At 44.4% G+C, this 24,428-nt stretch overlaps 1 protein-coding gene across 3 annotated transcripts in view; it reads right to left on the bottom strand.

Moving 5' to 3' along the window:
- The window catches only part of SLCO3A1 (solute carrier organic anion transporter family, member 3A1), a 327,687-nt gene that overhangs the window by 194,937 nt on the left and 108,322 nt on the right, over positions 1-24,428 (bottom strand). The window contains exon 1 of one of the 3 annotated variants that reach the window (XM_011978378.1): positions 14,113-14,194. The exons of the other annotated variants lie outside the window; for them this stretch is intronic. The gene's annotated coding sequence lies outside the window, so the exon portion shown is untranslated. Of the gene's footprint in view, positions 1-14,112; positions 14,195-24,428 lie in introns of those variants that run through there. 3 annotated transcript variants of the gene reach the window in all.

Genomic DNA, 24,428 nt, shown 5'->3' with positions numbered 1-24,428 from the left:
AAAAAATACAAAAAACTAGCCAGGCGAGGTGGCGGGCGCCTGTAGTCCCAGCTACTCGGGAGGCTGAGGCAGGAGAATGGCAGGAACCCGGGAGGCGAAGCTTGCAGTGAACTGAGATCCAGCCACTGCACTCCAGCCTGGGCAACAGAGCGAGACTCCGTCTCAAAAAAAAGATTACTGCAAAAAAAAGCATGAGTTGAAGATAATAATGCAAACACAACACCAAAAAAATGGCAGGGCCTCTCATTCCCCTAGTAAAAGCTTTTGCCAGCCCTACCATAAAGTTGAAAAACAGTGACAATTCAGCAAACAAATGTGAAATTATGGATAAAATAACTGGAAATATGGATTTATACTCAAAATCGTTAACAATAAATGTCACTGTAAGTGACTCCAAATATCTCTATGTCTTGAGATATCAGCTGATGACAGTATAAAGCCATCAGGGCTAGTGAGACATTTTACAGTACTGTTTATTTCATCTTTATCTCCTCTTTTTATGTACATGTTTGCTTGTTTTATAATATGCCTTCTATGTTATCAAAGAATACAAGTATAAAATTAATAAAGTATTATTGGTACTTATCACAACCTTTACCGATGAGGTTTAAGCAAAAACATTTGCAACCTCTTATCTGAATGTATGTGCATAAATACACCATCTTATCTCTCAGGAAAAAGGCTCAAGGGTATTCAGACTTTGCAGAAATTCTCAACTTTTAGAATTATTTGTAAATCTCTGATAAGAAAGATGATGGAATCACCAGGAAATATGCTTTAAATTTTTATTTTTCTTGTGAAAATAGCTGAAGCGGGAGGTTAAATTTAACTTTATCTCCCTTCAAACCTTGAATAATAGTCTGGAAAGAGGATTTATGTCACCGCACTGAGTTCCCATTACCTCCTCCTGGAAAAGGCCAACAAAGAGGTAGACTCTGCAACTCATGGCTTGGCCAGACAAGCAATTAAACAGGAAAGCACAAACCCCTCTCCTCAGTGGGAATAACCGACTGCAAACCTGACCTGGTGGCCCCCTGGTCTGGATAAACAGGACCTTGTTTGGTTGGGGAGGGTCAGAGGTACAGCGCTGAACTGGAAGCCTTGTGACCAGAAACAACATCCACTCTCACAAGCTCCCTGTCTTGATTTTCCTCCTTGATTGATTAGCCTTGTTAACATAGACGGATTCATCTGTACAATAGACGGCAGCTTCTAGATCAACATTAGAGCGATGTTATGGTCCAGGAATGTGACATGGGTTGAATATCTTCTAACTGGACTTAGAAAACCAGAGATCTGTACACACGTTTGTGAATTCCAGCTTTCCTCCACCCTGTTTCTGCTACCAGGGCACATTCCACGTTGATCTCTTTTATGTCTATCAACATGATTTTATTGCTTTTTGTCACACATTTTAAACCTTGATTTTCACAAAGTTATAGTACCCATGGCCTCCCCATGCCACAACCAAAGAAATGTGCTTTTACTGCCTCGAGGAGGATATAAGTAATTTACTTTTAAAAGTGAGCTGAGCTCTCAGGAGAAATTCAGTCTCATGCTTCTTTCTGATGGGTTTCAGTTCTCAATCTGTCCGGGACAGTCAATTAAAGACTAAGTCAGAATTGCAGCGAAACCTTCCAAGGCTCGTTCAGGTAAGGCCAGACACCCTCCATCAGGCCAAACAAGGGATGGGGATAAAGGGTATGGACCTGACTCTCCTCCTGGGAAGCCAGAGAGAACTTCTCTAGAAATAAATAGCCTCCCATTCCTGTAACTCTCAGGGTCATACTTTAAGAAAAAGGTGCAAGAAATGCACCAAGACTTCTTATTAAAATTCTTAACTGGAACAGCCTTTATAAAGTGGGAATGCTGTAAAAATGAAATGGGATAATATGTGCATGCACAGCATATAGGACCATGCCTGGCAGAGGGTACATGCTCAGTTATTGATCACTACAGCAAAGGTCAAGTGTATCTTGTGAAACATAGCTTGTTAAAATGTGACTGCTACTTCTGACTATTCCCATCTCCAGCTTAATGGAAATAAGACCAAGGGATACCTAGAGAGGATCATCCACTTTGGATGAGGTCAGTCTCTCACTGCTGCTCCCATATCCCAAGCAGGGGCTGCCATTCTGTAAAGGGACAGATTCCCTCAATTCCTAGGAGTTTGGGGTGGGGGTGATGCAGGGAAGGCATCCCTGGAGAGGGTCCTGTTTCCCTTGCTGGGTGTAATGCACAGTCCTGGGCTTGGGAGACTTATAATGGAGCTGAGTGGCCTTGCGCAAGCCCAGGCAGCTCCCCACCCACCAGCATCCATTAAACACCTCCTGTAGGGCTAGTGGGCAACACCTGTCCTCCCACCCGTCTTAGCCTGTGTTTCACTCAAATCACTTGTCAGCAACTCAAATCACTTGTGATTCCAGGACACGTATCTTCCTTACTAAACTCTACAGCAGTGATTTTTAAGCTGTTTTCTCAGAAATTCTATAAAGGGAGCCTGTGGCAAGGGCACAGAACTTCAAGTCCTAACACTGCCTTTGCCCACAAAAGCTTTACTTGGTTGTTTCCCATTTCAGAATGTCCACCCAAGATGTTGTTTGAAACAAGGATTCTCCAGCTAAGGCAGAAAAAGAGTTGAAAATCACTGCTTTATTGGAGATCAATCTTATGAACCCTTAAAGGACTCTTCAATAAGCTCTTACAGCAAATGCAGAATTGTCGAAAGAAACTACAACTATTTCTCCTACAAGCCCTCCTCAGAGCCAAGGCTGGACTATGAACCTGTTACTTAACTAGGTACTCCAGTGTGGGCTAAGCCATCTTAAAACTAGGGCCCTGCCCTGATTGCTAAGGGACTTGATGCAAAACAAGAAGCCACACTCTGGGTTTCTTGCCTAAAGTAATGTGTGGCCAGCATGACCCACAGGTGGTCCCTCTCTGACAATCATTAAATATTAGCAAGAGCCACAGCACTGGCAAGAGCTCTTTGGGCAGCTGCCTGAGGGCCAAAATCTGGCATGCTGGCTGAAGCAGAGTCCTCGCCTTGCGTGCCAAAGACTTTGCAGCTGTGGACACGCCCTCTCCTGCAATGATGTGCATAACTTCAGTAAGTGGTGCTGGGGACAGAGGAAGGCATGTAAGCATGCAGCCATGCAGCATCGACGCGTGCTCACCAGCAAGCAGCTACTTGGAGGGTCTGTGGGCATCATCTTTGGGCAAGGGGTCGTACAGGCTGCTGGTGAGGGGACAAGACTCACTGGGCACTGTGTCTATTCTGAGGGAGCTTAGAACCTGGAGCCGAAACTAAGCGTCTACCCTGATGTCCATATTCTGTGGCAGGGGGATCTGTGACAACCTTTCCAACAAGAAAAAATTGAGAGAGCCAGATAAGACACGGATACAGTCCTCTTTGTAAAGGGTTTTTGGATTGGGTGACTGCATGACCTCATGGCCCAAAGGGAGGGGTAGTCTGTGAAATTTGTTCTGAAAAAAATCCTTGTTTAGATGATAAATGTTACGATCACCATACGTAATGTGAGCTGGTCCCTGAAGGACCTATGGAATGCGCACAGGTAGGAAGCACTCTGCAGGATGGGAAGAACTAGAGGAAAAAGTCATGAGGTGGGAAAGCATGGGCATTCTGGGGGAATGTCAAGCTGGAGTCTGGAGTGGCTGGAGCATAAAGGGCATGAAGCGGAGTCTAAAGAGAGATGAGATAAGATACGCGTGGACTCCAAGGGGCCTCACAGGATGAGTTTACACTTTCTTTGCCCAGCGATGATGTCCCACAGAGCCTTCTGAGCAGGAAGCGTCATAGTCAGAGGTGAGCCATGGCACAAAGGAGCAGGGAGAAATGGGAGTCCCTGGCTGGCAGAGCAAGGAGGGCCTGGCTGGTGGGAGAAGGACCATGGCAGCCGGAAGGCCAGGCATCTGAATCATCCTGCCCCAGCCTGGCCACTGCCCTGTTCTTTACCCTCCCAGGCAGCCTGTCACTCTGAGGAATGTGGCTCACTCTCCCTAAGGGGGAGGCAACTTGCTCATGCCACTTCCTGAACCCAGACTGGTCCCAGGACCGTCTATTTTTGACTCTCCCAAGCCAGTGTTTGACAAGAAAAGCACAGCTGCCAGCAATCCCGCCCCAGTGGAACTTGCTGTTCTATAAAGGGTCATGCCAGTTTCTGCACATGAATTATGGTCACCTGGACCCAAGGCCAAGGGAAGCACCTCTGTCTTTAGCATCATGGTGCACTGCAGTCTTTCCTGGACCTGGGAAAAGTAGGCTGGTGCCTTTGTTCAGCTTGCACAGAAGTAGAAACAGAAGTTCAGCTTGCACAGAAGTCCAGTTGTTGTTCCTGGGACTGTGTTTGTTCAAGGGGCACCAGGGTACCAGGAGACACACTCACTTCCTAGTGCATACAGCATGCTCCGTGCCCAACAACAGCTGCATGATGTGAGGGAGAAAACTGCAAAGCCAGCCAGGGCTACACTCCTTATGGAATGATCCCTGGAGTAAAAAGGATTTATAGTCAAGGAGTTATGTTTAGAAAGGACCCACTCAGAACATGAATGAGCTTAGAAACTTCATACCAACTAAAGCTTCATCCCTGGCCAGCCGAGTACCCCCTTCTCCCCTCTATCACCCTATGAATCCATTCACCATCTTTGCTTGGATTATTTTTAAACTGTCAGATTTCCCAGCCCCCAAACTCTTGCCTCTCCAATATATCTTCAAAACTGGGGTCCAAGATGGTGAGCCCCTTAATGGAAAGGCTAGGTATTAATATTCTTTGTTACCTCTGCACCCAGTACAGTAAAATAAATTTGAAGCGAATGAATAAACAAGCAAACCAATGAATGGATGTCCCTTGGGCAGCTCCACCAGAGCAGCGAGGCCTCTCGCCACACCAACCCCTGAGAAATGTGAGTGGTGCTACTACAGCCACACAGGTACAGCTAAGGCCAAGAGGACTTGTTGACAATGCAGCCAGGAAGTGTGAAGGGAATCAGGCGGCAGGTCTGAAAGAAATGTGCAAATCCAGCCTCTCTGTTGCTTTTCCTTTTGGAATGTTTCTAATGCACCAAATGCGGATGGTGAAGCTCTAGATTCATTTTCCCCAGGAAAACATGTTTTCTTTGCTCGCTTAAGTGAAGCTCAGTGGGAAAAGGTTTGGCTGACTAGAAGAGTTGATGTTGGCAACTGTGGGTAGAGCTGATGAATGCCACGATCCTCACCAATAGTTTGTATACCCTAAGAAATTAATAATAACACTGATGATGACAATAATAGATCCTACCATTTAATTAGTATATACTGGGTGCAAGGCATTATGCTAAGCACTTGACGTGCACTGTATACTGAAGAGTCATGATTGTACTTAGGACATAGATACCATTATTATCTCTGGTTTTAGAGGAGGTTTAATGAGATTAAGCCTCTTGCTCAAGGTCACATACCTAGTAAGCGGCAGAACAGTGATTTAAACCCAGGATGAGTGATAGCAAATTTAAATTTACTTCTACACTGTAGTGCCATTTAATTTTGTTTTCATGGATAAATGGTCATACTCTTTAGGGAAGAGGTAGAAAGAAGAAAGGATCTGCTAAGTGCCAGACAGTATGCTAGGTGATTTATACAGGTTCAGCATCCCTAGTCTGAAATCCAAAATGCTTCAAAATCTGAAACTTTTTGAGTACTGCCAAGTGGAGAATTCCACACTTGAACTCATGTGATGCGGTGCAGTCAAACTGCAGTCAGCACTTTGTTTCATGCACAAAACCAGTTAGACTATTTTATCAAATTACCTTCAAGCTATGTGCATAAGGTGTATATGAAACAAAAGAATTTCATGTTGACACTTAGGTCCCATCTCCAAAATATCTCATTATACACATGCAGATATTCCAAAATTAAAATAAAATTAGAAACACTTCTGGTCCCAAGATTCTTGGGGATAAAGGGTACTCAACCTGTATATGTAAACTCACTTGATGAAATGCTTAATGATGTAAACTGTATTATGTCCCCTTTTTGCAGATGAGGCACCTGTATCTCAGAGAAGTTAACTAGCAAGTCTGAAGTCATAAATGATAGTACAAGTGAAGAGAATTGAGAATGGCAAACCAATTTTAGTAATCAATCAATGCCAGAACATAGGCCAAAATAGGGTAGGTATGAGCAGTAGCTTATGCTAAGTGTTGAACCAGACCAGGGGTTGGCGAACTTTTTCTGTAAAGGGCCAGATATGGTCAATGGGATTTGGCCCATGGGCCCATAGTTTGTTGACCCTTGAACTAGATGATACTGATATGTGGGAAGTTTGAACCTTTGTGAGACTCCTGTTCCTAACAGTTTTCATATATGAATCCATTAATAATTTCTAAGTTTAATCTATCAACTTAGTAAAATCATTAACATATAATAAAAAGTAAACCTGTGTAATTATTAAATAAACTCCAATGGGAAAATTCTATGGCACATGCATGTTTTATAGAGGGAAAAATAAGAAAAATACATTCCACTGAGGGGGGTGGAAAGTAACACATTTGTACTATGAGCCCTGAATACAGAACAGATGCTAAGGCTTAAACTGACATCCAAATCCTTCCCTCCTATTTGGAGGATGGACCAGGGCTTAGATGAGTTGGTGGCTTGGGTAATTAAGAACTCTAAAGATCACTGCCTTCATTCTAAAAGGCCACATATTCACAGAAAGCTTTTTCCTAGTGTGGATGCCAGACACTTATGCACAGTGCCATTTTCACTGAAGAGTAAAAGAGCTTAGTTCACTGAGAAAGAAAGAATTAAAGGATTGGAAATATCTGAATCAGAAATAATCCATCTTCATAAACAGCAGGGAGAAGGCAGGGTACCGCAGGATGGTCTATCATTTACAGGGGAGAAAATACCTCTGGTAACTGACTGAAGTTCTGTCTTTGATCAATGACCTTCAGCAATGTTCCTAGTCCCAGGTCTACCTGCAAAACCTGAAAAACTCCCCAGAAATGGGTGATGGGAAAAAACAAACAAGAAGCACAGGGTGGTATTCATTTTGTTTGGAAAATTATCTGGCTCAATATCTGATTCAATAATCAATTATTTCAATATTCAGGATCTGAGTCAATACTCCATGTTTACTGAGCGCCCACTCAGTGCCTGGACCCATGCAAGGTTCAGGGAGACAACATTAGCAAGACAGCCAAGGTCTTTATCCTCAAGAACTTCAGAGTTTCCTGGGAGGATCATTTAGGAGATATGTTTTTAATCTCAACCATTAAAAAGTATTTCTAATAAGATTTGCTTGCAAAAGACCTTCTCTGATTTTTCTTTATTAAGGTATCTTAGGATGCTATTGTCTTAAAAAAAAAAAAAAAAAAAAACTTCTATTTCGCTGGTTTTTGGGGTACAGGTGTTTTCTGGATTAGCTCTTTAGTGGTGGTGTCTGAGAATTTAGTGCACCCATCACCCAAACAGTGTACACTCTACCCAATATGTAGTCTTTTATCCCTCACCTACCTCCAAATGTCCCCACACCCCAGTTGCCAAAGTTCATTATATCACTCTCCTGCCTTTGCGTCCTCATAGCTTAGCTCCCACTTAGAAGTGAGAACATATGATATTTTGTTTTCCATGTCTGAGGACCCTACTTTCCTAGGGCACATTCTCACCATTTTTCCCCTTCTTCCCTAATAACCCCAAACTTACTGAACTGGCTTTCTCTGCAGCTGCCAGGAGATATCACCTCCAAGTGTATTACCAACAACATGGAACGTATCACAACATCCTTGGACAGCTCCTTCGCTTCTCACAATGAGCCATGAAGATACAGAAAGGGGGGTGCAGCAATGTGAGGCTGAAGCACTTGGGTCATCATAACGCAGGGGGGACCAGTGCATGTGACCCTCCAGGGTGGCAGTGAGGAATTGATTGCTGGTCTCATTGCACTGACAAAACCTCAGGCAGTATGTCTTCACATGATCCATGTATCCATCCATCCAATCATTCATTCATTTTAAAAATAGTGGTAAAACACATGTAGCAAAAATTTACCATTAGTAACACTTTGGTACTTTCACCATGTTTCACAACTATCACCACTATCTAGTTCCAAAACACTCATCACTCTGAGAGAGCCTCATGTCCATCAAGCAGTCACTCCCCACTTTCTCTCCCCCATCCCCTCCCTGGAAACCACTAATCTGCTTTCCATCTCTATGGATTTGCCTATTCTGGACCTTTCTTATGAATGGCATCTCACAATATGTGTCCTTTTGTGATTGCCTTCTTTCATTTAATGTTTTCTAGGTTCATTCATGTCATAGCGTGTATCTTACTTCATTCCTTTTTATGACTGAACAATACATCATTGTATAGATATATCATTTTGTTTATCCATTATCTGCCAATAGACATTTGGGTTTTTTCCTCTTCTTAGCTATTATAAAGAGCACTATGAACATTCTTGTATAGTTTTTGCTTAAATGCTTATTTTCAATACTTTTGAGAACGTACCCATTAATTAATTTTTAACAGGCATTTCTGAGCTTCTGTTATACTTCAGACACACTGTGATGGCGTGTTAAGAGGGAGTGTTAAAAAAGTAGTAAGATATGATTTAGGTCTCCAAGAATTACAGTTAGACAAAGCAGAAACACATTAGTAATAATACTTATAACAACATATTACTAACAGCCAGGTTTTATTGAGCACTTACTATGTGCTGGACTCTTTTAAACACTTTTTGTCCCTCATGTAATCCTCACAACAAAACTATGAGCAGGTACTACTAATACCCTAATTAGAGAAGCCTTATCTAAGTATATGAGGGCCAAAGCAGGGAAGTGAATGGAGGTGATGGTCAAAGCTAAGGAAACAGAGGACATAACCCAGAGGGAGAGTGGAGAATGAGAAGGGGGGTGATTAAAGGTGAAACCAGGGTGGGGAGGGGGATTGCAGGGAGATCTAAGGGATGGCCCAAGGAAGGGGAGATCTGGAGGAAGACTCAGAAGAAATGGCTTGGGAGATGTTAGAGACAAAAAGAAGAAACTCTGTCAGAAATGCCAAGGGAGAAGAGAATGTCAAAAACCCCATCTGCTGCTGCCAACTGGTAAAGCAACAGAGGAACCACCAGGGGCCCACTGGATTTAGGGTCCAGGAGTCTAGTGACACAGCAAAGCACATTCATGCTGCAGTGGAGTCAGGAGCCAGAAGGCAGGATAGCAGAGACAGAAAGAGCAGAAAGGAGACAGAGGGCTATAGAGGGGAGAAGGGAAGTTCTTGGCTGACGTGGCCTGCCGGAGCAGAGTCTGACAGGCTGAAGAAACCGGGGAGAGAGCTGAAAGGAGGTTAAGAAATTCATTTTGTACACCCCCCAAGGACAAGAAATCCAATGCAAGTAAAGCACCAATTTCCTAGGAAAAGGAACAAAGGAGCATTTACACCTAGATATACTCAGGGTTAAAGCAACTGTTCTCATGAGCAGGTAGGCAAGGAAAGCACGGTACCTGCACACAAAGGAACAGAGAGCAGGCTGATCTGAGCTTACCGCCCCATTCCATTAGGAGTCAAGAGCTGCACAATCAGGAGGAAATGACTGTGGCAAGGAAGTATTTTTACCTGGGCGACGTACGTTGAGGTATGAACAAGCAAAAACCCTTTTTTCAGATACTTTAGAACCAAGGAAATACATCAATCATAAGACTTTTACCAAGAAAGCTTTTCAAAGACATATGCCAGCTATCTGATAGCTAAAATCAAGAACTCAGGAATGGGCAGGTGCCAGTATACAAGGAGGGGCAGAGAGGTATGATATCACCTAAATTAAAAAAATATAGAAGTCCTGGCCAGGCACGTGGCTCACACCTGTAATCCCAGCACTTTGGGAGGCCGAGGAGGGCAGATTGCTTTGAACTTAGGAGTCCGAGACCAGCATGGCCAACATGGCAAAATCCTGGCCCTACAAAAACCACAAAAATTAGCCAAATGTTCGTGGCGCATGCCTGTAGTCCCATCTACTTGGGAGGCTGAGGCTGGAGAATCGCTTGAGCCCAGGAAGCAGAGGTTGTGGTGAGCCGGGATTTCACTACTACACTCCAGCCTGGCCGACAGTGAGACCCTATCTAATAAATAAATATATATAACCTCTTCTATATCATTTTTAACAGCTTTGCTGAGGTGGAAGTGACATACAAAAACTGCAAATATTTAACACGCACAATTGGATGAGTCTGGACACACACATATACTTATGCAACCGTCACCACAATCAAGGTAACAGATATCTCCAAAAGTGTCTTGTGTCTTTTTGTTTTTCTTGTTTTATTGTGGTAAAAACACTTAACATGAAATCTACCCTCTTATACATTTTTAAGTGCCCACTTAAAAATTGTATGGTTGACCACAGACATGTATTGTACAGCAAATCTCTGGAATTAATTCATCTTGCATAACCATCACTTTATACCACTTGGACAACTCCCCATTTTGGTGTTTACACAACTGTACATGTTTATCAAAATTCATCAAGTCCTACACTTAAAGGGGTAAATTTTATTGCCTGTAAGTAATACCTCAATAAATTAGACCCTTAAAAATTGAAAAAAAAAAAATGGTAACAGGAGCAAACAAGGTCAGGTACATTTAAGATACACTGTAAAGGATGAATAGTTTATAAAACAAACACCATCTAAAAATTAGAACAAAGAGAAACTGAGGAGGACACCACCATATGGGTAAATTTAATGCTCCTTTATTAGTCCTTGATAACTAGATTTTTAAAAAGACCATAGAGAACCATTACTTAACAAAACTGTAAGTGAATAACTAAAAAGAATAGCAAAAACTTGACTTAACTGGAGGTTAATAGATTCTAACTACTAGATGTGTTATCTCATTTCTACCTATTTACAGTCACACTATCAGATGGTCACTATGCCCAGTGGAAGATAAGGAAACAGAGACAAATTAAGATTGGGTAATGTGGCAAAGTCCTTGCAGCCACAGGAACAGGAACTCAAACCCAACTCAGTTGCTGTGAAGGCGACAATAGCCAATCCTAGTCATTTACATGTGTAAAGCTGCCATTTTTAAATGTAACAATAGCATTTCCTTATGTTTCCCTATCTCATTTTCATCTCTCTACTATACAATAAAGGGCACAACAAATTCATGTGGGATTTGTTTTTTCCATCAGTTTCTGGGTCCAATATTTACCAAATCATGTGATCAGATGCACCTAAAAATAAGTTCCATTAAAAATCACCCAGATCCAGAAGTCTATTAAGCTATGAACATAGAGAAAAATCACTGCTTGTAACTGACAGCCAATCACAGACACGGTGATCCTACAGAATTGGGGTAGAAAGTAAGTATGATTCTGCAAATGTTTCTTTGGATTCCCATTCATAACCTTTATAGTCACACTGAACCTGTCTACAGCAGGATGAAATGTTTAAAGTGTTTTCTCAAACTTTTTCATTTGAGAACTACGCCACTTGGACAGGAAAAATCCTACCACACAGAACTGATCTGGAAACACTTCATTTCAAGTATTCTCTCCCACTGTTCCTAAAAACTATCCGTGCATCCCAGGGTATGTGCCGATCATCAGGAGCTGTGGAAAAGGGGCCCCAGACTAAGGGGTCAGAAAACTCTTCCAAGAGAATTTGATGCTAGACCTTGCTCTGAAGGATGAACAGGAATTATCCAGAGAAAGAAGTTAGAGTTGAGGCTACTCCAAGGAGAAGGAGGAAAAAGTCTTGAAGTCCAATGGCACGTACAGAATGTAATTTGTATATGGTTATAGCTGTGTTGTCCAATGATAGCCACATGTGAGCAGTGAGCACTTGCAATGCAGCTGGTCTAAAGTGAAATATGCTGCACATTTTCTACTATATTTAAAAAAAAAGCTACACTTAAAAGTAGAAACATGCAAAATTAATTTTAATAAATATTTAATATTTTATTTAATCCAAAATATCTGAAATGTCATTTCAACACATGGTCAATACAAACGTTATTAAGATATTTTACAGTCTTTTTTTGGTACTAACTCTTTGAAATCCTCTGTGTATAGAGTTTCTTTGCTTCCAACTATCTTCTCCCCAGTACAATCTGGGACCCTCACCACAATCGACATCCCCATTCCTGCTTTCTAGCCCAGGCTGTGGATGGTTGGCCACAACTTCAAGAAATAATGCAGCATTGCTAATTATTTTGAATGTCCATCATTTGCAGAGTAACATTAAAAATAATAATAATGGCCGGGCGCGGTGGCTCAAGCCTGTAATCCCAGCACTTTGGGAGGCCGAGACGGGCGGATCACGAGGTCAGGAGATCGAGACCATCCTGGCTAACACGGTGAAACCCCGTCTCTACTAAAAAATACAAAAAAACTAGCCGGGCGAGGTGGCGGGCGCCTGTAGTCCCAGCTACTCGGGAGGCTGAGGCAGGAAAATGGCGTAAACCCAGGAGGCGGAGCTTGCAGTGAGCTGAGATCCGGCCACTGCACTCCAGCCTGGGCAACAGAGCGAGACTCCGTCTCCAAAAAATAAAAAAATAAAAAAAAATAAAAAAATAATAATAAAAATAATAAGGCACCAGTACAAACACTGCCTCTCTCTAACAACCCAATAACCAAGGAGGTGCTGCAAGCAACACAGTACCCCAGGGGTTATAGACAAGGAAGAGGACTGCAGGGCTCAGTGACCTGACCAAGGTCACACTTCAGTGAGGTCTTTTACCTCTGGGGCCAGGGTTCTTTCCTTACTCTACCACTAGCACAGCTCTTCGGGCTGGTGAGTGCCAGGCAAAGCAGGCTGCTTCTCTTGCCTGCCTTGGAGTGTCCACCACTGGGTGGCTGTAAGGGGCAATGTCACAGTTATAGGACCAGGTCAGGTGGAGGCGTAGGAAGGAGGAGGCTGTACTAGCAGTGCAGACGCAGGTCTGAGAGGAAGGTTGGACCTGGATGCAGCTTGTCTCCTGGAGAGAGAAGCTTGCAGGATGCCCCTCTGGCCATAGAAAATGATCATCAATAAGCTCCCAGGCTGAACCCAACATGTGAAATTCACAGCTGCTTTATAAGCAGGGCTCTCACCAAGTGTGTGGCATGACAGCTGACTCAGTTTGTGGCTAATCCTGCCAATGTTCCTCCTGTAACTTCTCTCCACTTAATGCAATTGCCAGCGTCCTCTGCTCCCATGTTTAGGCAGCCAAGTGCAGGGGACACTGCATGTGTGATGCTGGACAGGCTTGGGACAAGGGGGTGGGGTAGAGGATGGACTATGACGAATCATGGATCATGCCAGCTCCACGCAAAGGCATTCAAATTCAATTTTTTTAAAAGCACACCTGTCAGCCAATTGCAGCACACCTAGGTGCAAGTTCACAAGTTCAGCTCTAGAACATGACACTCTTAAAGCCCTTTCCTCTGCTGTCTCTAAATGGTAAAAAGAGAGTAACACTGGTTAATTCTGAGAATTTACTATATTCTAGGCACCATTCCAGGCACTTTATTTGCACTAAATCATTTAATCTCATAAAACACCTATGGATGCAGGAACAATTATTCTACTCATTTTACAGATAGGGAACTGCAGTAAGGAGAAATTAAGTTAACTACCCCAGACTGCACACAGAGGAACCCCAGCAGCTGGGATGGGAAACCAGGCAGGGAGGCTCCCAGAGCCCGGCCCTCTGTAAAGGGTATCTAGTGCCAGCAAAATTTGCTATTTTAATGAAGGAACTGCCTTCTCTATTTTGATGCTAATGGGGACACTGGCTTTATCATACCTCTTGGAGAGAGGGTCACCCCTACCCTACCACAGAGGGACTGGAAATGAATGTCTCCGCCTTCCTGCCAGGACAGCACATCTTTCTTCTTTTGGAGAGATTCTCGCTGGAAACCACAGTGGACACTCGCAGGAGGCACCCAATTCTCTGCTTTCTGGGGAGTTCCCTGTGGTCTTCCCCTCACCGCACCTCCCGCCTCCCTGCTCTGCCCATAGCACACTCCTACCCTGCCTGCCTCTGCCTGCTGGTACCTTTGCCTCCCACCATGCTCTTCCCTCTGCCTGGACTCTCCCTTCACCTTCTAGTTTCCAGCAGTGACTTACCCAGAAACCTTCACCCTCCTCTGTTTCTCCAGGCCAAGGTGCCCATCACCTCCTCTGGAGCCCTGCAACACTTGGCAAATACTCTCAATACAGGAATTTACACAACTCATTTTTATTCATGAGTCTGTCTCTGAAAACTGCAAGTTCCCCCAGGATACACTGCAAATGCTAAGAAGGCTTAGAGAAATAACAATAATAATAATAATTTTTTAAAAAAGGTGTCTGTTTAGGTCAGGTTGACCTCTTATGAAGGGACTTGGCTTTCTGGAACCTGCTGTCCTGGTTCTTATCCTTACTGTTGGACCCCAGGCTGACCTTGAGCCTTGAGTGATGTCCCACATCCCATGAGTCTTTTCCAGGTGGCTTTGGGTCCACAGCCTGGTTTCTTAGGTCCGGGGACACTCTCTCTTGCCAGCCTTGTCACCTATTGGCGCCTGCTCACCACAGAACAGGCACCAATAGGCCTGGCTCGCAGACACAGTATATCTTACTGAATATAGAAAATGTAGAAAGAAAGTGAATTTTGAGCCAGGAATGATGGCACATCAGAAGGAAACACCTTTATTGAAGTTTCTGGACATAGTTTGTAACTTTTCAGCCCCTAACACACTTCCACTCAAAACACTTCAAGAGCCTGCTTTCACCTTAATCCAGTATTCTCAGGCTTGGCATTATTGACATTTGGGGTTGGATAATTCTTTGTTGTGGATGCTGGTCCTGTGCACCGATGGAGGCTTGACAGCATCCACAGCCTCTCCCCACTAGATGCCAGTAGCACTTCCCCTGTGTTCCAACCCTGTTATGACAACAACCAAAAATGAATCCAGACACTGCCAAATGTCATGAGGTGCAAAACCACCTAGGTTGAGAAGCTCTGCCCTAACTCGCCCTTGAGTCATGCAACCACTCACTCAACTTCATTTCCTTCAAATGCACCATGATTTTAGACACTCAGACAATACACCAGCTTCAGCCTCCATTCTTCCTGCTGTTGCATCTGTTTTTCCAGTCAGCCATAAACTAAAGATAATGGTATCTTTACTTGTCATAGGTTTGAATTTAAATTCCACCCCTTACTAGCTGTGTGTCCTCTGACAATACAGGTAATCTCGCTGTGCCTGCTCTTCATCAGCAGAATGGAGATAATGGTATCTCAGAGGGCTGCTGTCAAGTCCAAAGACATCCAATGTGAAGTGCCCGGCAGGAGCAAGCACCTGAGAATTCATTCATTCCTTGGATATCCAAGACCACGTCTCTGGGAAATGAGAAAGCAGAGGGGTTGCAATCCCTACCCTTCTGCCTCAGTTCCCCTGCCCCAGGGCACTGCCCATTGTCCTTTTCTGGGTTTTTTTTTTTTTTTTGAGATGGAGTTTTTCTCTGTTGCCAGGCTAGAGTGCAATGGCGTGATCTCGGCTCAGTGCAACCTTTGCCTCCCAGGTTCAAGCAATTCTCCTGCCTCAGCCTCCCGAGTAGCTGGGACTACAAGTGCATGCCACCATGCCCAGCTAATTTTTGTATTTTTAGTAGAGATGGGGCTTCACTATATTGGCCAGGATGGTCTCAAACCCCTGACCTCAGGTGATCCGCCCACCTTGGCCTCCCAAAGTGCTGGAATTACAGGCGTGAGCCACCGTGCCCCGCCGAGGTCACCTTGTTTGACCTCAGCTGGGAACAGGCACATCAGGCAACTCAAATGTTTCCCTACCCTGCACATGTCTTCAAAGGAGCCCTGAGTATTGATTTGGGGGCTACAAATACATTTTAGCAAATAGGCAAATTCCCAAATACAGAAATCACAAATAATGAAGACTGACGACATATGCCTATACCTATTTAAGGATATGAGCGTGCGTGCACACATACACACACACACACAACCTTCACCTGGTTGGGCATTGGCAGCATGAGGACAGCAGACTCCCCTCATACACAGGTGCAAGCTCTGTCTACTCTTCTAGCCTGAGAAGGCTACTGCCTGTCAGAAGGAAACTGCATGTTCACACGGGCACTGTCTAACCAAAGCAGGGCACTGCACAGTGGCAGGATCCACCCTGGATGCCTGTTTTTTGGTCAGCGGAAACCCGAAGGTTTGAAGGCGTAATGGGAGAAATGGGTCCACTTAAAAAAGAACCATGTTGTTTCATTAGGGCTCCCTGTGAGTCCCTGGGAGCTGGATACCACCTGTCTCCTACCTACCTGCTTTCATTCTCCAGGAGTGCCTCCTGATCACAGGCTCAGCAAACGCTCACAGACCCCAAGTTCCATGTTGACTCTCGTGTGTTGGCTACAGAGAAAGGAGAGGACTCCACAACTCTGCCCACCCCAAAGGCAACTCACATCAGTGGCTCCAGCAACTTTGCTGGCTGCTCCAGGGTGTGATGGAGCCCCAACTGCCCAGGCTTGGGGCCAGCACACCAGCTGCGGATTTCATCACCACTCTCCTTGTTTTAGAAACAGAGCCCAAAGACAAGCATGCAAATATGCTGTGCTCTGGCCAGATTTTAAATAATACACTAAAATGTGAGTTCAGAACATACTTGGCCCCTCTCCTACATGTGCTACAGGTGCTTGCTCATGAAATGTTTTGAACAGCGTGGGGAGCAGGTACTATATTTCAATGCCTCTTTTTGGTTTTAAGGTTGTAAGACTTTTTTGTTTTGTTTTCTGCTAGAGCTAAAATGTTTTTCTGGGTGAGCAGATATAGCCTTTTTGCCTTTTAACATTTAGCTGAAAGGAAAAAATACTACATTTCCTTGGTCATCATGGCAAATGTCACGCTGGAGGATTCTGACACATACAGAACTAGCTAGGAAGTCAGAGTCCAAACTGATGACTGCACCCCGGTCAAATTTTCTTCTACCCAGCAATCCAAAGGGTTCACCCTGCCCAACTCCCCTGCAACTCAATCTAAGTCTGTGACCAGCCCCCGCCACCAGGAAACCCGTAGACATAGCTAGATCTCTTCCACTGAATAATGGGGACTTCTCTTGGGAGAATGTAAGGGTAAGTCCACAAGATGCCAAGCCCAATGAGGGAGCACTTGTACCAGAAGAGGAATTCTATAGATTGAGTCTTATGAATGTTATGAAGTAAAAGTAGATTTTGGTAATGTTTCTAATAGAAAGACAACAATAATTATAACAAGAGGCCAGGCACTGTGGCTCACACCTGTAATCCCAGCACTTTGGGAGGCCAAGGTGGGTGGACCACCTGAGATCAGGAGTTTGAGACCAGCTTGGCCAACATGGAGAAACCCCGACTTTACTAAAAATACAAAAATTAGCCGGGCATGGTGGCGCATACCTGTAATCCCAGCTATTTGGGAAACTGAGACAGGAGAATTGCTTGAACCTGGGAGGTGGAAGTTGCACTGTGAGCCGAGATGCACCACTGCAATCCAGCCTGGGCAACAGAGTGAGACTTCATCTCAAAAAAAAAAAAAAAATTATAAAAGAAGGCAAACATAAGAAATTTTACTCCACAACAACAATTAGTTCTTAGTATCCACATGTAGTAGTAGTCAGATATTGTACACCATTCCTACCCCAAAAAATGATTTATTCATTCATTCATTCAACAAATATCTACTAACTGCCTTTATGTGCCAGGCACATTTCTATACATGTATTATATACAATGAAAAGATGAGCTTTACCTCTCAAAGTGTGTAGCGAGGACACAGGTGTATGTGCAACAGACACTATCACACCAAAAAATGATGCAAGGTGACAGTGCTCTACACAATGTGGACCCGGAAGCAAACCCTTGTGTTGGAGGTGGGTGGAGGCACAGATGGCTTCTGAGAGGAAAGGACCTCTCAGCTGACTTTACATGGAGCAACATGAGTTTGCCAGATCCTCTGGGTAGGGGAAAGAGAAAGGAGATTCCATGCAGAGGAACCAGAATGTGCCAAGCAAAAAGGCGCCAATAAACAGCGCCACCCTAAGGGTAACCATGGACAGTGCAGTGCCGGCTGTGAGCGCACAAAGAAGCTGGACACATCGTGAGTGCCATAAATACTGTGCCTGTGTGAGCACACATGCGAAGGCTGTGCTAGTGTGTCTGTGTGTGCACCCTGTCTGTCTGTCTGGAGAATGGGCTGGGGACAAAGCTTTGCATGGAAGCGGGGGTCGCTTGTTTCTACACTGGCTTCTTCTCACTCCTTGTCTGTGATGGAACTTCCTTTGTTAGCACTAGAAGTTGATGCCATTGGTCCCCACAGTGGTTTGTGGAGCCCTATTCACCTCACCTAGTGAGAAGACTGGTAAATTAGAGGCCCTGTTCTAGCCAGGACACCTCCGTGCTACATAATAAGCACAGGCTAGAGAATTCTAGAGGGCCACTCTATGACTCACTCTCTGTGCTTACTAATCCAAGCAGAACTCAGCAGAATCTACTTGAGACAAAGCTCACAGGAGAGTAGAAAGTGTCATTTTAATGATGCCAGCTAAACTTCTCTTTCCTCTCCTCCGTCTGCTGTTTTCCCCAGGTGGAGAAGTAAAAGACTGTAAGGAAGGGAGGGGGCATACAGACTTTTCCAGTCTCTGATCCTGCACTGAAACTCAGGGAACACAACTCTCGTCTGCAGGCATGGATGATTATGTCCTCTGTCTGAGAAAGAAGACATGCACTGTACTTTGATGGATGGGCCATGAGTGGCTTGCCTGGGTACTTTCCAGGGCGATTAGGCAGGGGACTGTAGAAAATGTTCAGGTTGGAAGCGTCTGAATAAGGCAATTAGAAGGGAAGGAAGATAGGGGCATTTCAAAGCCATCTTGCATCTCTGCAGGAAGAGGGGAGCAAAGAGGAGGGAAGAGAGCCACCTTCTTGATTTAGCTGCCTATGGATTTGCTCTTGAGAGCTCTTGGTGCTGAATCCTGCAGACAAAGCAGACAGGGAAAGAGCCTTATGCCAGCAGGATTTGGGAGAATACTGAAGTGACCTGGACCTTTAGTCCTGCCACTATGTCCTCGTGGTCCCCCAAAAGTAGGCTGGTTGAAAACAACACAGCCAAAAACTGTATTATTGATATCTGAGAGATAATATGATCCAGGAAAACAGGACAGATAACAAGGTCTGGAAGTCAACAGAACAAGGACCAAACAATAAATCCATCTGTAAAATGGGTTTAATTTATTTCATATGGGATTATCTGTGTAATATGTGTCTTATCCATATTGATTTTTATTATATGTCGAGTGCTGTCTTTATCATGTGGCAATGCTTCTGCATTATGTCCCCACAACAGTACCTCAATACTACAGGATAGGTGGGGAGACAAATGACATTAATAGCCAAAGAAAAGCATAACCAGAGGGACATTCCACCACAGATCACCATATGAAGCTTCAAGTCGGGGGAGTAATTTGTACTCTTATGGGTTAATCTATATGCTGGTCGTTTCTGTGTAGAGCAGTTAATCTAGAAAATGGTACTCTCTGCTTCCTCTCATACCTCTGCAACATGCTCTGATAACTAAAAACCTCTCTTATTACTTGTCATTTTAATATTTTAAATGAATATAAATGTAAGAACTCACCGGGTTTATTTAGACATAGGTTCCTACCATCTAACAATCTCTTTTTGTTTTTTACAAAGGATAAAAAGCTGCACAAATAGATTAAGGTATTTCAAAACTTCTTTAGAGCCCAACTCTTCTGGATCATTTACAAAGACAGTTTTAAAGCCCTTTATAAAGTTATCTGAAAGCAGAGTTCAAAAATACAAATTATATCTCATCTCTCTTGCTATCAAAAAAAAAAAAAAATCCCCAAGACACTGCACCATGCTTTTGTCTTCTCCTCCGTGACCAAAGCTGCCCTTTGGAAGTAAAATGCCATACAACATAATTGGTGGTGCAGCAGCCCAGCTCTCTGCAGAAGCTAGGGTTAGACTTTTTTACATTCTACAAAGCACCACTTTATCTTTCTGCTTCAAGTTGAAATCACCTTTTTCCATGAACAGTGCCAGACGCTCTGTTTGAGAAGCATCACCAAAGCCCAGGCATGAATTCCTTCCACTGCTGAGACATTCTAATACACCAGGTTAATTGGGATCTGAGAATGGTTACTGCTCCTAAGGGTCCCATTCAATTAAATGTTCCTACAATTTGCATTTGGAAAGCACATCATCATCACTGCCTGGTGCTTTAATGAAAACTTGAGTCCACAAAATTTGGGTGCTAGACACAGTATCCTGAAAGGGTCATATCCTGAAATGTTCAGAAGTGCAATTTTGTGCCCAGTTCTAACAGGAATTTTTCTGTCCCATGTACCCTGGGGACACAGTGATGTTGCATTGTGCACAGTGGGAAAAACACCTTCCTGAGAGACACTGGTACACATGATACATTAGTGGGCCATGAGAATCATCCTCAGCTAAAATCTGAGCTGTCCGTCCCTCCACTCCCCTGGCTACAAACCTCTTTGTCCGCACTGGCGTCAGTGCTGGCCTCGGTCAGTACAAAGCCTGAACTCTTTTCTCTGCGTCCCAAATCTGTCACAAAGCAAAAATGCCCTGACCTCATCTGAGCCACGGGTGCAGTTATGGTGTGGCTGGGGCTGCCAGCCCAGGCCCCTGTTTCTGTCTGGGTCATTTCTCAACCTATCTCGACTCAACCTTGTTACTTCAGATCAGAGCTGCCCATAATTAGCTGGGCACAAATGCCCTGCGGCTGCCAAAATGACGAGGCTCTGATGCCTTCTGGATGACTCACGGAATGAACCAGGAGGGGATGAAACACACCAACTCCTAACAAAATTGCATGAAAATGACACCGAATTCAGAAAGCTTCACACAATCTCCTTGAGGGCTCCTATTTGAGTTTCTCTCCTCCCTTCAATGAAAGCAAGGGGCTGGAATCAATGTCCTCAGGGCTGGACTGGCTCAACTGACTAAGGGCTTACTCCTTCCTGATCCCTCCAGGAGTACATTCTGGCAGTAGAAGCAATTTAGAGCAGGTGTGCACACCCACACTCCTAAGAATTTCCCTCAACACACACACACACACACACACACACACACACACCCCTGTGAGCTGCCCACAATTCAAGTGCACCTGTAGACAAAAGATTCCTTTTGGACTTGGTGCCTCTCAACAAAACCCTCCCTTAGGCAAGGCCTGCCAACTCCCACTCCCTAGGTGAGGCCAGGGTGGTGAGAGGAGGAAGGATGAGCAGGCAACATAGAAAAACAAAAGGGAAGGGAAGTTGTGGGGTGAGGTGGGAGTCTCAATCCTGGATTTTAAAGTGAACAGTCAATGAAGGATATTTTTAAAGAGTCTGAAGCTCAAGAGAGCCTCAGAGGCCCAAATGAGATTGTTCCTCACAATGGAGGATATTTATTTGGACCTGCCAGGTCTAGTTTTAAAAGTCCTTCTTCAGTATCACATAGAATCCAGGGATCTGAGCAGGATCTCGGGCCTCTAAATCATTACGGAACATCCAAACATCCAGGGGGATAAAAGTTTCCTCTGGGGATCCCTGAGGAGCCAGGGCTTGGCTTTGGGTTCCCCAAGTACTGGGATGCTGGTGGTGGGAGAGGGGTCCGCATATGTGTTTCTCTTTAATCATGTGTCTTCTATCCAATTCCCCTGTTCTCTGGGGCACTTGACTTTAATATATACCTCTTCCCCTTCCCAAAAGATTCTGAAAACCCTCATCAACCACTGGGTACCCCCACAGTCCCCTCTCCCTAGGTCTGTTTGCTGTCATGGGGGAGCTGAGGTCCCCAGCACCTCTTCAGATGGTGGTGATGACTGTAATCCTCCCAAGAGCTGGCATGGCACACGTGGAAAAGTCTAGAGGCAGGACTACTGGCCACACTCAAAAACTCGTGGAAAGACAAAGCATGGGACAAGGTAATGGGTAAGGCCTGGATTCCAGACCACACACCATCACCTGACACTCTGTGACCCTGAGCAAGTCACTTAATTCTGTGAGCTGCCACTTCTTCATCTGCAAAAGGGGGGTATCCAAGGAAATAACTTTCCAGAACACATCGAAATATATTTTTTAAAAAAACTAATTTTAAAGGATGATAGTATTAAGCTTGCTTCTGCTTCTTCCCAACACACTGCTCAACTCTCTTTCTCTACCAGAGATGGGACGGAGCTGTGGCCAATGAGGTGCCACTTCCGGCCTGGTCCACAAGATTTCCCAGGCCCCTTCCACCAGGGTCTTTTCTCCTCCTGCTTGATGCCGATAAGCACAGCAACCTTGAATGGGAGGAACTGAATACAGCAACACTAACATGGCAAGAGCTACTACACAGAGCTGCCCACATATTAGTAAAACCTGTTCTGGATTCACCTGAGCATTTAAAAAAAAAAAAAAAAAGGCAATGATGCATGTGAGGGTTTGCTTCTTGCAGTAGCTGTCAGTCTAACAAATACATTTACCATGCCCTAAACGGGTAGAAAGTATAAAGCACTATTAAATATTTCACCTAAAAATGACCAAAAAGAAAAAAAAAATGACAGTTGACAGGGCCATTGTATCTACTTTTAGAGCTCTGAGCAATCACGCAGAAGTCTTGTGATTGATGGAACATTCCAGGTAAGTCTAAAATTTCCAGCAAGTTTCTACCACAGGTTTGCTTTTCCTGCAAACCTACTTTCACAAACTGAAAATGAGCAGGTTCCCCATCCATACCAAGAGGTGAAGCCAGCTGAGCTTCCCGGTCAGGTGGGGACTTGGAGAACTCGTGTCTAGCTAAAGGACTGTAAACGCACCAATCAGCACTCTGTAAAATGGACCAATCAGCAGGATGCGGGTGGGGCCCAACAAGGGAATAAAAGCTGACCACCTGAGCTAGCAGTGGCAACCCACTTGGGTCCGCTTCCACAGTGTGGAAGCTTTGTTCTTTCGCTCTTCACAGTAAGTCTTGTTGCTGCTCACTCTTTGGGCCCGCACTACCTTTATGATCTGTAACACTCACTGTGAAGGTCTGCGGCGTCACTCCTGAAGTCAGCGAGACCATGAACCCACCGGGAGGAACAAACCACTCCAGATGTGCCATCTTTAAGAGCTGTAACACTCACTGCGTAGGTCTGCGGTTTCACTCCTGAAGTCAGCGAGACCACGAACCCACCAGAAGGAAGAAACTCCAGACACATCTGAACATGTGAAGGAGCAAATTCCAGACGCACCATCTTTAAGAACTGTAACATTCACCCCGAGGGTCCACAGCTTCATTCTTGAAGTCAGTGAGACCAAGAACCCACCGGGAGGAACCAGTTCCAGACACAATAAACTTAATATCTACTGCAATAAAATCCCATGGTGTGATCCAATCAGATGAAGTGTGACTTGGGGCATTGACTCTCACTACCCATACCTCTTTCTCATTAGCACAACATTCAGGAGTTAATCAGCCCCAGGCTGCTGCCCCTCTAAGAGTTAAACCCTCACTAGAGAAACTGGCAGGCCTGCTCACCCTAACAGCTGAACAGGGTAGCCTCCATAATAACTGTCTCAGCACTGAATGACTGGTGAAGTTAAATATTTAAAGCTGAAAGAGCCAGTGCCCATATACAAAGGCTGGAATGTAACAAAAGCTCACCAAGAGTCTTGCCTAGGCCTTTCCTGGGCCTCGAAGCATGACAAGATAACAAAAGAATTCTTAACAGGACCTATTTAGGATTAAACAGGTGTACTGGGGGTCTGAAGGAACTCCCCAAACCTCCATGATTTAGCAGGAGACAAGGGTAATCACCCCCAGCACCTGGACCCATTTAGAGTAATTTACTGAGGCTGCAGAGGAAGGTCTTCAGGAATCAGATCTTAGTTACAGATTGGAAGAAGGTAATCACTTCTGTCTTTAGATGAATGCACACTTACACATAGACTTATATACTTAAAGTATATAAGCTCTGGAAAACTGTAATTTTGAGTTGGTCTAGTGATATTTTCCAGGCCTTCTCCCTGTACCTGGCTACAGAAATAAACTCTCCCCTTTCCCAGTTCATCTGCATCTCACTATTGCGTCATGAAAATAAGCAGCCTGACGACCCTCAGTTTGGTCTGGGAACAAAGCATCTGGTGTGCTGCTGGGGATGGGGTGCAGTAGACAGCCTGAGATCACCACGAGGCTCCTATAACATCACTGCTGGGCTCTCCGTTGGGCTTAGGACCTGCCATAGCCATCTCCACCTCTCATTCTCTCCTCCTTCCCTGGCTCACCCTTCCCTCCTCAGCACCAAGTCTCTTCTATTGCTGTTTGGCCAGCTTTCAGTTGTTTCCTGTTTTCTTTCTCAGGCCACAGGAAATCCTTGCTCTGTAAAACTTTTTTTTTTTTTTTTTTTTTTTTTTTTTTTT

The sequence above is a fragment of the Mandrillus leucophaeus genome, unplaced genomic scaffold (assembly GCF_000951045.1).
Source record: "Mandrillus leucophaeus isolate KB7577 unplaced genomic scaffold, Mleu.le_1.0 Scaffold193, whole genome shotgun sequence".
NCBI classification, from domain to species: Eukaryota; Metazoa; Chordata; class Mammalia; order Primates; family Cercopithecidae; genus Mandrillus; species Mandrillus leucophaeus.
The sequence above is the reverse complement of the archived record's forward strand: the minus strand, read 5'-3'. Positions and strand labels throughout refer to the sequence as shown.